The sequence below is a fragment of the Sorex araneus genome, chromosome 8 (genome assembly GCF_027595985.1).
Source record: "Sorex araneus isolate mSorAra2 chromosome 8, mSorAra2.pri, whole genome shotgun sequence".
Classification (NCBI taxonomy): Eukaryota; Metazoa; Chordata; class Mammalia; order Eulipotyphla; family Soricidae; genus Sorex; species Sorex araneus.
In genome coordinates, this window is record NC_073309.1 from 64314637 (window position 1) to 64331434 (window position 16798).

Sequence of the window (16798 nt, forward strand, 5' to 3'; positions counted from 1 at the left end):
AGAAAACATCCAACCCCATCAAAAAATGGGGCGAAGAAATGAACAGAAACTTTACCAAGGAAGAGATACGAATGGCCAAAAGGCACATGAAAAAGTGCTCTACATCACTAATCGTCAGAGAGATGCAGATCAAAACAACCATGAGATACCACCTCACACCACAGAGACTAGCACACATCCAAAAGAACAAAAGCAACTGCTGTTGGAGAGGATGTGGGGAGAAAGGGACCCTTCTACACTGCTGGTGGGAATGCCGGCTAATTCAGCCCTTTTGGAAAACAGTATGGACGATTCTCAAAAAACTAGAGGTTGAGCTCCCATTTGACCCAGCAATACCACTGCTGGGAATATATCCCAGAAAAGCCAAAAAGTATAGTCGAAGTGACATCTGCACTTATATGTTCACCGCAGCACTGTTTACAATAGCCAGAATCTGGAAAAAACCCGAGTGCCCTAGAACAGATGACTGGTTGAAGAAACTCTGGTACATCTATGCAATGGAATACTATGCAGCTGTTAGAAAAAATGAGGTCATGACGTTTGCATATAAGTGGATCAACATGGAAAGTATCATGCTAAGTGAAATGAGTCAGAAAGAGAGAGACAGACATAGAAAGATTGCACTCATCTGTGGAATATAGAATAATAGACTATAAGACTAACGCCCAAGAATAGTAGAAATAAGTACCAGGAGATTGTTTTCATGGCTTGGAGGCTGGTCTCTCATTCTGGGTAACTCAGGGAAGGGACCGCCAAGTAAAATGTGGTTGGAGGTCATGTGGGGGAAGGGTGATGCGGGCCGAGTACAGACTAGATACTGAACACAATGGCCACTCAACACCTTTATTGCAAACCACAACACCTAATCAGAGAGAGAGAACAAAAGGGAATTCCCTGCCATAGTGGCAGGGTGGGGTGGGGGGAGACGGGACTGGGGAGGGGGGGAGGGATGTTGGGTTTACTGGTGGTGGAGAATGGGCACTGGTGAAGGGATGTATTAGCGAACTTTGTATGGGGGAAACATGAGCACAATGATGTATGGATCTGTAACTGTACCCTCACGATGACTCTCTAATTAAAAATAAACTAATAAAAAAAATTGTATAGAATCATAAAACTTTTCAAATAGTCAAAGTAATTCTGAGGAGAAAAAAAATGCTGGTATTATATTTTGTACTACAAAGCTATAATAATCTAAATTTTGCTATACTGGAATAAAGATATACCTACAGACCAGTCAAACAGATTTTAGTCCTGAGTAAAACTCCCAGGTTTATGGGCAGTTAATCTACAACAGGAGAACTAAATACATGAAGTGGGAAAGAGAAAGTCTCTTTAGCAAATGGAACTGGGAAAATTGCCAAAGTATATCTCATTTAAAAATGAAATTGAGGGGGGCTGGAGGAATAGCACAGCGGGTAGGGCTTTTGCCTTGCACGTGGCCTACCCGGGTTCGATTCCCAGCATCCCATGTGGTCCCCTGAGCACCGCCAGGAGTAATTCATGAGTGCAGAGCCAGGAGTAACCCCTGTACATTTCCGGGTGTGACCAAAAAAAAAAAATAAATAATAAAATTGGAACTGTATCTCATAGATCTCACAAAGTAAATCCGAAGCAAATTAAAGAGCTCATGGTTAGACCAGAATCCATAAAACATATCGAGTACAGAATTTTCCAGAAAATAGACCTCAGAGATATCTTTAATAAGATAACCACAGGGACAAATAAAAAAAATAAAGAATGGGACTGTATTACTTTTTTAAAAAAATTTTATTAGTCAATAACCATGAGGTACAGTTACAAACTTATGAACTTTCATGTTTGCATTTCATTTACATCCCTCCACCAGTGCCCATTCTCCTCCACCAATGTTCCCAGTATCCCTCCCACCACTACCACCCCAACCCCACGACCCCACCCTGCCCAAAAACAGATGAATGGTTGAAGAAACTTTGGTACATCTACACAATGGGATACTATGCAGCTGTTAGAAAAGATGAAATCATGAAATTTTCATATGAGTGGATCAACATGGAAAGTATTATGTTGAGTGAAATGAATCAGAAAGAAGAGACAGACATAGAAAGATTGCACTCATCTGTGGAATATAACACCCAAGAATAATAGAAAAAGAACCAGGAGGTCTGCCCCACAGCTTGTATTACGTTTTAGAGCTTCTGTTCAGGGACTGGAACGATAGCACAGTGGGTAGGGCATTTGCCTTGCATGCGGCCTACCCAGGTTTGATTCCTCCACCCCCTCAGAGAGCCCGGCAAGCTACTGAGAGTATCCCCCCACCCCCCGGCAGAACCTGGCAAGCTACCCGTGGCGTATTCAATATGCCAAAAACAGTAACAACAAGTCGCATAGTGGAAATGTTACTGGTGCCCGCTCAAGCAAATCGATGAGCAACAGGATGACAGTGATACAGTGATATGTATATCTATATTTTTTGCAACATTTAGTACAACCAAGGTATGGAAACAACCCAAATGCCCACTATGGACAAATGGTTAAAGAAATTGTTAGTGGATACACATGGTAGAATACTATGCAGCTGTAAGAATGGACTGTCACTGTATCCCTGTATCACAGTCATCCTGTTGATCTTCAATTTGCTCAAGTGGGCCCAATAACATCTCCATTTGTCCTAGCCCTGAGAATAGACAAAATCATAAAATTTGCTGTGATCTGATTGAATTATACCATATCATGTTGAGTGAAGTCGGTCAGAAGGAAAGAGACAGCTCTAAAATAATCTGTCTTTGATGGGATTTAAAGATTCACAGTAAATTTACAACATAAGGACAAAGGCAATAAAACTGGAGAGTTAGTCCACACAACTGAGTTTGCATGGGGTAGGGAGGTGTGTGTATGGAAGGGGGCTTTTCAGACCTTGGTGAAGGGAAGAGGGTACTCTGGTGGTGGGTGTAGTATTCAAATATGCATGCATAAAACCATTACTAACAGTATTTCAAATCACAATGCCTCAACAAAGATCTTTTTTTAAAGCTATGGCGTATATACTCAGTAGAACACTAGCCTACCATTAAAATAGATTAAATTATTTCGTTTCCTAAAATAAATAAAACATTAATTGATGGTGTTGAGTGAAATAAGTTAGCGAAAAATATAATTTCTGGATGGCTAAATAATCAAACTGGAAAAAAAAACTAATAAAAGTCATAGCTATTTCCTGGTAGGTACCAGAGGGAAAGTGAGAGAAATTCGCAGAGGCGTCTTTGTTGGTAAGATGCTCCAGAGTAATGCTCCCGAGCTGGTGAGATGAGTCTCCAGGCTGGTTCCCAGAGCGCTACTCAGGATCCCTTCCCCCCAATAAAAAATAAGTCACAAAACTATAAAATATAGAGCCAGATTTAATTTTTCATTTAAAAGAATAATAAGTAACACCCACCTAACATATTGCTTCAAAGTTAAACGAGGTGACACAGAGCTAATAATACATTTCCTGGTAAACATATACCCACACACACCAGCAACAAAGAAAACGGTGAAAAGGGCAAACACATACAGTCACTCATTTCCTCCATTCTTCCTCTTCTGATTGAAAACTGTACAAAGTATGATTCAGATGATTGGCTTAAAATAATAAATGGCTCTTGTACTTTGGAGAGTGTTCCATCACTTTTCAGTATAAGCCAGGTAGAGAAAAATCATTTATAAGAGAGTCTCTTGCCCTCGTGCCTGGCTGTCTTCCCCAGGGCCCCTCGGAGGGCATGGCCTCAGCTTCCCTCCCCGCCCCGAGCAGCGCTACCAGCAGCCAAAGACCTCCAGAACCTAGCCATAGCAATGCTCAAGGCCCCTCTCCACACGTTCATATGAGCCTCACACATGAAGGAACCGGCAGAGGAACCTAGGTGTCTGGGACCCAGGGCTGAGACTTCCAAGCCTGCTCAGATCGAGACTGGACCTTCCCCGCCCAGATTTCCCATTTCCCAGTAACTAGGTGGTCACAATCAGGGACTGCCCCCGGCAATGTGTAATCCCATCAATGGCCTGCATCCAGCAAGCTCCCGGAAGCCTATAACCTACTTATAGCCTACTTCTCCCTCTGGGAGAACCTGGCAAACTACTTGGAGTTTCCTGCCCACATGGGAGAGCCTCGCAAGGTCCCCATGGTGTATTAATATGTCAAAACTAGTAACAATGCTGGGTCTCATTCCCTTGACCTGAAAGAGCCTCCAATTCGGCATCGTTGGGAAGGACGAGTAGAGAGAGGCTTCTGAAATCTCAGGGCTAGGATTAATGGAGACATTACTGAGACCGCTCGAGAAATTCCATGATCAACGGGATGATGATGATGATGATGATGATGATGATGATGATGATGATGATGATGATGAGAGCTGTAATATAATAAACATTTGGAGTAGCTGGTGTGTGTGTGTGTGTGTGTGTGTGTGTGTGTGTGTGTGTGTATACGATTACTGGAAAGCAATCTTCTAGATTTAAAAATAGAATTGACAGGCGTTATGGGAAAGGTTATACATATTGCAGCCCAGGAGCAAGGTTGATATACTTGTGGTCCAGAGGATAGGACCACTGCTTCAGCACTGGGTAACAAGGCTCTACAGCAGTGTTCCTCCTAGTATCCCAGAGCGGAAGCAGCAGCTGCATGAAACTTGGGAGAAGTACAATTCTCAGAACTGACCCTAAATCTACGAAATAAGCAGCGCTGGGCTGGGGACCAGAAATCAGTGATTTTGATGCTGCTAAAGTATGAAAATCACATTTTCCAAGGTACTTCCCAAGGAAAGCATAAAATTCTTCTTATGCTTTCTTTCCTAACCAAAAGAAGGATAGGAATTCATTTCTGGAGCCCAACCCGATTCTTTGCGCAAAACCTACATATGTTTTAACAGTTTTGCATCAAAGATGTTAAACAAAGGAAATACGTGTCAAGATGGAAGGAAACATATTTCATTTCAAATAATTGGAAAACATGTGGAACAAGAGGATATTATTCTAAAACCTAACTGTAGTTAGCTTCCCCCCACCTAATTTAATAGTTTAATAAAAATTTGTACAAAACCTTGGCATTTCTTTAGTCTGCTACTGCCCAGAAGAGCAGTTATATTCTTGAGTGCAAGGTGTTGTTTGCATCAGAAAACACAATTACAACTCAGGCCTCTGACCTAAAATTTGCTGACTCCTTCTCAGTAGACCAAATTACTATCTTACATCTTGAAAAAGAAATGTGGCAAAAAAAAAATGGCAACTGAGGGTAACTAAGATAATTTTCTTCTGTAATGTACCCGCTCAAGCAAATTGATGAATGAGATGATGGTGCTACAGTGCAGTGCTACTACCTCTCTACTCCTTAGTTCCTTAGACAATTTTAATTTAATTTATCACTATACCCAATTTCCTCACACTTGCTTTCTAGACTCTAAAAAAATTGTTTAAGCAATATATTATATACACATATATATTTTAAATATATTTGCTCAAGGTATTGAAATTCTGTAGGTACAACTATTGTCTATAGTCACAGATGAAATTGTCTTGAAAATCACAGGGTTAGGTGATAAGTGCATGGGTCAAAACTGCTGAGGTGGAGGCGAAGGGAATCAGAATCATTTAGGGAAAAGCTTGTAGTGTTTAATTTCTCCGAATCTCCAATCACACAGACCTACAACTCAGAAGATTCAAAAAGGAACCTCCTTCTCCCCAAATGAGATTCAGTGAAAGCTCTTGGAGAATTTTCCCATTGGAAATTATAGAAAGCATTTTCCCCTATAGAACACTTTGCTTTAGCATGAAGTTCAAAGCCCCTGTAAAAGATAGAAATGTCTGTGTAAGAATGTCTGGAATGACTGTATCAGGCTTTCATGGGGACTGAGAAACTTGAGTTGATAAGAGATAGTGCAGTGTGGTCACAGGGGCTGTCATGCCACGGTATCAGAAGAGTGTGGGAGCTGTGAATTAAATTACACATAAGACAATATGACAGAGAATTAAAAAATACGAGTGTGCTAGCACTAAGATTATTGGTAAGCCTTCACAAAGGTTTGTGGGGTATCTATCATCAGGTCACTGTGCTCCCTTTTCTCTTCCCAGTAATGCTAAACATCTTTGTCCTTTTCCCATGACATGGCATCTGTCTCATATACAAGGGGTACAAATACAAGCCCATTGCCAATTCCCTAATGGATCTTCAGTAACCAGGCATATTGGAAATTCACTGCTAAGATTTATGCCAGAAACATGTTCTAATTCTGTTATCTCTGATTTTGGTGGGCTTCTGGATTTTATTTTGGAATGGGTAATACCCAGTGGTCCTCAGGGTCTTCTGGTGCTATACACAGCCATCACTCATGGGGACATCTCATCAATCATATTGTCTCCACGAGTGATCCTTGAGTATAGAACCAGGAGATCAAACCTAGGTCAGTGCCCTAACCGCTGTACTATCTCTCTGGCCCCATTGTTCCTGATTTTAATACAGAGGTAATAAACCAGAAAACAGTTTAATCAGACCACTAGACTTGTCATCAATGAAAGGCAGCCACATTATCAAATCTATCTTTGAAAGTCACTAATGAACTATACCTATAAAGAACTTGAGGAGTAGACAGGAAATGTAATGCAAAATATCTATTGCTTCTGATTTCAGAGTAGGATGGGTTGGGGGAGGTTATGTGATGTTTTACAAAGAATAGCAAAAAATCCTGTAATAGAAGAAAAATCTCTTTAAGCACTGAGTTACAGTAGGGATATCCCTCGTGTGTGTGTGTGTGTGTGTGTGTGTGTGTGTGTGTGTTGGGGAAGAGGTGGGGAGGGCACACCTAATAGTGCTCAGGACTTACTCTTGGGTCTGAGCTCACAAATTACTCCTGGCTGTACTCAGGGGACCATATGAAATGCCGTGGATAGAACCCAGGTTGGCTGCATGTAAGGCAAATGCCCCACTCACTGTACTATTGCTCCAGCCCCTGTAAGGATATGTCTTTATGTTTAACTAACTCCTGCATTTATTCTCCTTATATATCATAATGATGATAGTAATATCAATTTCACATGAGGAAAAACACAAGACAATTGAGCAATTGGAATATATTCTAGAGCAATTGGAATATATTCTAGATACATGGGTTTTATCTTCAGATTACTGGAGGCAATCTAGAGTAACCTTGGTACACACCACTGGGGAGTGTCACTGTCACTGTCACTGTCATCCCATTGTTCATTGATTTACTGACTCAAGCCGGCACCAGTAACATCTCCATTCGTCCCTGTCACATCCTAGTGTAGCCCGATGGCATATTGGGGGCTCTTTCAGGATCAGGGGAATGAGGACTATCGTTGTTACTATTTTTGGCATATCGAGTACGCCATGGGTAGCTTGCCAGGCTCCGCCAGGGGAAATTATAATTAAGTAAATTGATCATAGAGAAAATTAACACATTGTGTGATGGTTAGAAGCAAGGGTTTAAAGGCACACAGCAACATGGGTGAATTTTAAACCTTATTGTCCTGAATAAAAACATTTTTCAAATAGAAATGTCTATAAAACGTACTACTTTCTATACACAAAACCATGTGCATTTTGTGAAAACACAGGAAAGCAAAGCAGAATAGTTTTTAAGACTTTCTAATTGACTGAGTTTCTGTGATTCACAATTCTATTTCCCATGTACAATTCCAATACCCCACACCCATCACCAGTGTGCTCCCTTCCCAAAGACCCTAATGATCTCTCTCCCCCTTCAGGACCCCCAATCCAGCAATTCATTGTGTGGATCAGTTCGCCTGAAAAAGGGTAAACATTTTATACATTCTGGAAAATATATGCAACAAAAATAAAGTGAAAAGTGTTTTTAAATGTAAATAAATTCTTGCTTTGACCAGTGATGATAAACTGAGGAAATCATTAACCCAATTCTCTACATTTTATTTACATAAAGGGGGAGGGAATTATAGGAGTAATATTTGTTAGAAGCTAATTGTTACCTCCCACTCTAAATTCATCTCTTCTTTTTCAAATTTTCATTAAAGATTTCTCTTTTGATCCTAAGTCATCAACTATAGCAATTTCTCCTTAAAACAAGCAAACAAAAAAACCCTAATATGGGGCCGGAGCAATAGTCTAGCCAGGTAGGGCACTTGCCTTGTACATGTCTGACTTGCTGATCCAGCTTCAAACACCAGAACCTCATATGGTCCCCGAGCCCTGCAAGGGGTGATCCCTAGGTATAGAGCCAAGAGTAAACCCTGAGCAACACCACGTGTGACTACCCACTACAAAAAAAAAGTAAAACCAATATGAGCAACTATGTTTTTGTATCCCATTGTCTTATTCATTTAAAGCCACTTTTATTAATTAATTTAAAATGCTTAAAATAAAATATTCTAGGGCTGGAGAGATAGTACAGCCCATAGGCCACTTGCCTGGCACTTGCTGACCCAGGTTCAATCTCTACACCCCCAAATGGTCCTCTGTGTCCACTAAAAGTGATTTCTGAGCACAGTCAGGAGTAAGCCTTGAGCACAGCCAGATGTTTTCGGGGAAAACAAAAACAAAATTAAAAAAAAATTTTTTAAAGGAATTTGGCAGAGCCTGGCAAGCTACCTGTTATGTATTCGATATGCCAAAGACAGTAACAACAAGTCTCACAATGCCTGCTTGAGCAAATCGATGAACAATGGGACTACAGTGTTACAGTGCTCCACTTTATGGCATAACTCAAGGTCAAGGAATATGGGGGAAATCTTTAGGATCATGGAAGATAGCTCACGGGCACCAGGTCTTAAGTATCAAAGGTCCTCAGAGATCCATGAATGTGGATTGAGATATGAGTAGGATATCATGTTAAAATGCTTATCACATGTGGCTGGTAAACTTCTCTCTTTGAAAGTTAAACATTTTTAGGTCAAGGTGATTCCTTCAACTATTCTACCCCAACACACTAACGATATTTTTTAGTAAATGTGTCTACCTTAATTTATTTGATTTTTTTTTTTGGCTTTTTGGGTAACACTCGGCCATGCACAGGGGTTACTCCTGGCTCTGAACTCAGGAATTACTCCTGGCAGTGCTCAGGGGACCATATGGGATGCTGGGATTTGAACCCGGGTCAACCACATGCAAGGCAAACGCCCTACCCGCTGTGCTATCGCTCCAGCCCCCAATTTATTTGATTTTTTAGTTGGAAAAAACTAAAGGAGAAATAAAGTAGCATTGAAAGATTTAAATAATCAAGATTTGGGGTTAATTAAAAAAAAACAACAACCTGTTAAGGTAAAATATAGCTTACTCAATGCAATGCCCAGGGAACTGCCCAGTAAAATCTCTCCCACCAGGCACGACACCCCGCCTACCCCCAAGGCCATGAAGGAGTTACAGTGAGAGGCTCTCTTTTATGGATTAACAAAAGGGCAGGTGTTTGTAGGTGTAGTGCGGAGGAGGCTTCTGACATTTTTTATTCTGAGGACTATGTTTAACTTGTCACCTTGTCATCTTTCTTCTGTGTTCCTTATGTTCCCCCTTTAACATTTTCACCTTGTTATACTGACTCTGGTTTCATGAGATGCTAAGGGTCATCAAGATTTCATAGCCATTATCAAGACCTGTCATTCTGACAGACAGCTTGTCCTCTTTGTTAAGTTTCAGATGTTACCGACATATTCTTTTTGCTCTATCTTGATTACTCATTCTCCAAGTTCTTGTGAAGCAATTAAGGAGCATAGTACTTGGTCTCCCCTCAAGAGGTTTATCTTCCAAAATAGCTTCCAAAAATAGTTTACAATAAGACCTTAATGCTAAGAGTATTCGTACTTCCTGTTCTCTCTCTCCTTCTCTCTTCTCTCCCTCTTTCTCTCTCTTTCTCTTTCTCCCTCACTCCCTCCTTCCCTCCCTCCCTCTCTCTCTCTCTCCCTCCCTCCCTCTCTCTCTCTCTCTCTTTTGTGCTTTCGCTCTTCAGAAGCATTTCTAAACTAATTCTTTGACCAGAATATTGTGTGACTGCCAAGAAACCATAGATATTAAGTTGAAAGCTACTCAATAAATATTTTGGTATATTTGCTTAAAATTGTTTGATTTAATTCCAGTCAATTGTAAGAACCTAAATTCTATTATAGCTTCCAAATCAGAATAAAATTTAGCATTCTTTACCTGGATTTACTATGGTCTCCTGGTCTTCTATAGTAGCACAATAGGAAAATTCATCTCAGAGACTCATAGCAGTGTGATGTCTGCCCAGGATAGGCTCTTTGATCGCTGGAAGTAGCCACAAGAAAGATAGAAAAATTAAAGGTCCTGAAAGTATGCCATTTTGCTTCTAAAAATTTACTATTTCAAGCCATGGAACTAAAGAGAAATATTGGGTTAATGACTAATATTCTAAAATACTGAGATGACCGGAGAGATAATACAGCAAATGAGGCACTGGCCTTGCACATGGCCAACCTGGGTTTGATCCTCAGCACTGCATATGGTCTCCTGAGAACTATCAAGAGTAACCCTAAGCTAAGAGCCAGGAGTAAGCTCTGTGCACAGCGAGGTGTGGTCTCAAAACCAATGCGATATTAAGAGCCATTGGCTATCATTGTATAGTTTTCTATCATCTTTGGAAACAAAAATCATTCCATAAATACACCTCTAAATATACAACCTGTTGGAAACCCTCTTGCTCAAAATATAATCTTAATCACCTCCTTTCCCTCAGGTATATCTATCAGGAGAGAATGGTGCACAACAATTGTACAGAAAGTTAAGTATATAAACAACAGTGATTACTTTATCATTTTCTTTTGATTTGACAGTTTCTTACAATGTAATCTAAAATCTATATTTTGGATGTTACTACAAATGGCATGATAGCAATGCATAAGTTGCTAGCTTTTCTCCCACCAGCCTTTATGTCAGCACAGTGAAATCGATGTCCTGTCAAAGTTATTATTGTTATCACTATAGCAACCATTGCTCCCAGTGACTATCTTCGTAGCACTGTTGTCCTGTTGTTCATCGATTTTGCTCGAGCGGGCACCAGTGACTGTACTGTTTTAAAATTTAGAACACATCAATGTAAAATACTATCATAAATATATACTAAATGTGAATATTTCTCATTGTTCCCACCATCCATAGAGGTATATAAAGTTTAAAAGTGTTTTTTCCCCCATATTTTCCAATGAGGAGGCTATTATTCAGAGATCATCACCAGGGGTCATTCGGCCAGGAAATCAGAGCATCAATGTGGACCGCCTAGCTTCCTAACACCAGCATTGAGATATAACACTCCATCCACCAAATAAAATACACACAACATAAAATGTTAGAACCCAGTGATGGAAAGACACTCTCAAATGAGTTGCAACTAGAAAGGGAAATGGCCTTTTAGTGCTTAAAGAGGTGTTGGAGGGCGAAAGGAAGTAATTAGAGCTGCAGTCAGTTTTCATTGCACCTCAGAGCAGGAGGGAAACTCGAGTGTCATAAACGCAACAAGGCGTCTAGGTCCTGAGTCCTCGGCCAATGGCAGCCTCGAATGGCACTTTGGATGGCAGCAGCTGCAGGATGCTCGACTTCAGGGGAGATGTATGGGCCTGTTTTCCTTTCCAACACAGGCAGCTTTGTCAAAAGGCACAAATCGAAACCATATGCTGAAACCTGCCTTTCTTAGCAGAAGTGCAACCGGCCCACTGGCCAGCAATGCCCTGACTTTCTAGGCTGAAAAGAGCAATGCATAATGCATGGAGGCCAGAGGGAAGGAAGAGTCCTAGCAGCCGGATTCTTGAAAGATGCTTGTGCATCTGCAGAGCATCGTCCCTGTGTTAATAGAAGGGAAGACTTGTTTATAATTGCTGGAAATCCTCCCATTCCCAAACCGTTTCCCATATTTCAGAATCTTCTTGGGCAAAAAAAACCCGTTTCCCCTCACCCTTGCTGCCAGCTTTCTCTTGCTTTTTCATGGCTCTGACTACAAACCTGTTTTTCATCACTGATACTGGCAGAATATAAACAATAGCCTTTGTTTTGTGGCCACTGCTTTTCAACCTTCATCTCTAATTGTTGAAACTCTCACCTCAGCTAGGGAATTATGAGATGGAGAGAAGTTTAGTGTGGAAGACTCCGGGAGTTCTTCTAGGTCTGTGAAATCTGATAGCTGATGTCCGCTCCTGTTCTCCCTGCATTACAAAACAAATGAGTGGGCAATCCCTTTTCACTTGCCAGCTATAAACTCTAAATGGCTCCATTTACCAGCAGTGTGTTTAGGAAGGAAATTTTGTAGTTACTCTGTCAGAAAAAAAAAAAATTCCATTAGGGTTAGGTGGACTCTTATCAGCGACAAAAAGGAAATTAAAACTTTTCCCCCTAAAGACTGCAGCTCTGCTGTTTTTAAACCAGAAGAAATTAAACTAGGATTAGGAGAAAATCAAACACAAATGGTGAGATTTTTGTTATTAAATAACATTCCATCTTTGACCTTTAAGCAAAGGTAAAATTTGAGAATAAAATAGTCTTTGCACATGTCTCTTTAACTATAAAAGCAAATGCTCTCCACATTATGGATGTCTTAAGAACGTCCATAAATTGGTAGTGTTCAGGAAGAAAATGTTTATTTTCTTCAATCAGTGGTGCCTGGTGGCCTTGAATGCAAAGTTATGTTATTCACCTCTATGCAGGGGTTGGCGTGTAGAGGACCAGGAAAATCACAGATGTTTTAAGTTACTTCTTGAATATAGTTAGTGGTAGGTCACTACTGTGAGATCTGTGTCCCGGGAAAAGAATGATGAAATTTGCTATGTGATCTTGTGTGGGCACCAGTCATGGATGCACAGTAACCCAGGAGTATTTCCCACACCTTCAGTAAATGGGGATGATGTAGGCAGGTAGATAAGGAAAGGCCCTTGGCAATGAAACTTAGATTAACAAAGTCTCTTGGAAGGAGAATCCTGAGACTGACCCACCCTGTGGATACAGAAAACGACATGATAAAACCTTCAGCAGACCCTGAGGAGGTTGGACCCCTCCCCATGAAGTTCCTGGAATTCTATTGACCTCTCCCTTAATCAGATTAAAATGTGATCCAGCCTAAAGAAGACCATCACCACTCCCAACCTCCCTGGTAACCTCCTTAGCAACGGACTTTTACCTGGGGAAAAAGCCCCATGTGGGGACAGGTTGAAGAAACTCTATAAAAGACACCTTGAACAAAGGAAGGGCACACATATGCTGCCTGAGCCCATGTGCTGCTTGTGCTCACGTGGCCAAACACATTCGGTGCCCAAGCACATGTGTCGCCCACATCTCCCCTCTTGAGATGTGTACTTTCATGCTTTCGTGTCCAGTGCTAGGATGTGTGTAGAGCTCTCTCCACCCTTGGAGAAGCCCGTGTTCTCTCATGAGCGTGTTATTCTTGCTATTCTCTTTCCCACTTATCCCTTCCTCCTTCCCTCAAAAACTTCTAAATAAAATATGTTTACTTCACTGCTTGTCTACCTCTGAAATTCTTTTCCACAAGCGAGACAAGAATCCAGTAACCCTGGATCCCGGGTGGTAGAGGCTGGGGAGAAAATGACCGTCTTTCTCCTCTCTGCTTCACATAAGTCAGCCGTGGGGCCCACCGACATCAGGGATAGCAGTTAGCAGTTCTGCTTGTAAAGAGCTTGAAAGTTGTGGGTCCTCCTAACAACAAACAAAAAGCTCAGAAGGCTGGAAAAAATCAACTCATCTTCAATCCATCAGAGAGAGGAGAACATAGCAAAGCACAGTCCCCAAGGCTATAGGAACAGCCTGGAAAATAAGGGGAGTCTGAGCTTCTCAGATCAAAGGCTGAGCAGCAGAAGTGATCACAGAATTCTCACTGAGGTAGAAAAACCTCAACTCTAAGTGTTGCCTTGGTAGAGATTCAGTAGGTACTCGGAGTTCAAAATTCTGAAGGAAATCAACTGAGGGTGAGGTTGGGGCACAGAATAGTCATTTGGTTTTCAGGAGCTCAACCAGGTTTCCACAGTAAAAATATGTTCCTGCTTTAGACAAAGGTTTAGGGAAAGAAGCAAGTTTGAAATATGCCATCTAGCATATTTAAGAAAATACATTTTTTCCCCATTAACAATAATGGGAAATAACAGTAACAATAACAGTCACAAAAATGGGCTTCATTCTCCTGACCCTAAACTCAACATGGATGAGTGGAGATGTTACTGGTGCCTGTAGGTAAATAAACAGGAAGCTTGGGTTTATTTGGGTTACTCCCATCACAGTGCTCCCATTCCTCTGTGTTTATTTGTAACTTCTTTCTTTGTGCTTTGTTCACTTGTAGATATTGTTTTCCTCTTCTCCTTAAGTCCTTTGTATAGTTTGTTCAGAGCAATGTCCTTTTTGTATGGGCACAGGAAGACAGTAAATACTATGCTTTTGTAACGTGGGAGTTAATTGACTCTTAGTGATATTTACCTCCTGGGCATCTGTTCTCTTGACTTAAGCCTCAGCTGCCCTTACTTCCTAGCACCCCCAAAGGCAGGGTCCCAATGAGGGACTGGATGGACCCAGGGTAAGCGGTGAGTTATGTGCTACCCTGGCATTGAGATGGGCCTGGCCAAAGTGCCATAATGCTTAACTATAAGTTAAGAACTTGGTCATGGTCAAATTCTGTCATGATCCAAAAAATAATAAGTAGATTCAGACCCTGCTAGAGTTAGGAATGATTAATCTGGCCTGAGAACTGTAGTCTGAGTCTGTGGTGAGATGTTCCCAGGAGAGCTGCCCTACAAGTCTCAGAGTATCTCTTATTGTGCCCATACAAAAATAACTTATTAAGATGTTAATTAAGATGCTAGGAGAAGACAATATCCCTAGGTGGTGTTTCTGCTCTTGAGCCTGATGGGCAGTCAGAAAGAGCTTTCTTATGTTGATTTGTGGGCCCAGAGTGCAAGGGGTAGAGAGATAGTGGGGGAGAAGCAAAGAAGGGGAGTCAGGAAGTCATTGGAAGAGAAGTGGTCAGAGTCAGAATCCAGAGGTCAGAGTTAGAGGCAGAATCCAGAGAGTTGGGTGGAGGAATGAGGGACTAGGAAGGAAGAGTGTGTGAGATGGGAGAGACGAGAGATTGAATAAACCACAACTAATCAGCAACCAGATTGGTCCTCCTTCTTCCTTCGCCTGTCCATTGCCAACAGCCATCCCGATCCAGTCCATATACAGCGGCTCGAGAGCACCAAAGGTGGGTGGTGAGAGAGCTGGCCGGAGAGCCCTCGAACACACACCCTTCTGCGTGCGTATTTTATACAGGTGCCTGCTCAAGCAAATCGAGAGGCAACGGACGACAGTGATACAGTGATATTTTTTTTTCCCAAAGGGTCTTCAATTAAGGAACACTAGCTAACCACAATATTATTAGTGCCAAACTGACCCAAAGCAAAGAAATATTCAAGTCCAGACATCTCTAGTCTTTATCTGCATGAAAGAACCACTTGGCTCCAGTCCACTCCTGCCACCCTGCCCCGCTTAAAAGTACCTACAAGAGGGGACTTCAAAGCACATGTGAGGTTTACGATTCAGACGTGAATCACTACAAGGTGGAGGCTCTCCCATCCACTGTCACACACTCAAGGCCAATTTACATCAGTTTCTTTTACCTGGAACATCAAGTCCAGCTATTTAGAATATATATATACATATATATGTCATTCCTTTTGATGTTTCACAAGACAAAAACATGCGATGTTCCATAAAACACTAAGAAGAGAAACAGAATAAGCCCCAGGACAAGGCTCAGATATGACAGTGATCTAGAGTTTTCAGACTGAAAATTTAAAAAACTTGTGACTGAGATGCTGCATTGTAGCACTGTCGTCCCGTTGTTCATCGATTTGCTGGAGTGGGCACCAGTAACGTCTCCATTGTGAGACTTGTTGTTACTATGTTTGGCATATCGAATATGCCATGGGTAGCTTGCCAGGCTCTGCTGTGCGGGCGGGATACTCTCGGCAGCTTGTTGGGCTCTCCGAGAGGGATGGAGGAATCGAACCCAGGTCGACCATTTGCAAGGCATTTGCAAATGCCCTACCCACTGTGCTATGTCTAAGAGCTATAATTAGTGATGAGATGCTAAGAGCTATAATTGATTGAGTAGGTGGCAAGCAAAAACATTAGCAATGTTAGCAGAGAGATGAAAATCCTAATAAAGAACTAGCAAGAAATGCTAGAGATTAAAAAAAATATAATTCTTCCACCTGAATGAAAACTGACTTTGAGGGGATTATTAATACACAGTATGTGACTGAGTAAAGAATCTCTGGATAAGAATATGTTGCAGTAGAATCCTTAAGATTAAAAAGTTAAAAATTAGGGGCTGGAGCAACATTCCTGGAATCAGGGATCACTCTGTGCCCAGACAGGACTTATCATCGCCCGCCTGGCAGCAGGAGGTCACCAGGCTGTATTCCATGCTGGAATATTCGCCTTTTCCCGCCCAAGACAACTTAAAAGCCACCTTCCCAGGGCATGGCTATGCCTCAGCCTCACCTGGGGTACATAGGAGCGCAGTCCAATAAACTTCTCCAATTTCCTTCACTTTATTCATCTCTGTCCCTCTGTCAGCGCCGAGGTTTCCCAAATCCATTGCTTAGTAGAAATTTAATTTAATTTTGTATATATTTGGTAGGGCATTAGCCTTGTCTGTGGCCAACCCCAGTTCGATTTCTCCATCCCTCTCAGAAAGCCCTGCACGCTACTGAGAGTATCCCGCCTGCGTATCACTTATATATAACTTATATACAGTTATATATAAGTGATACGGTTATATATAAGACTTTTATGTGAACTACCACTGGGCTT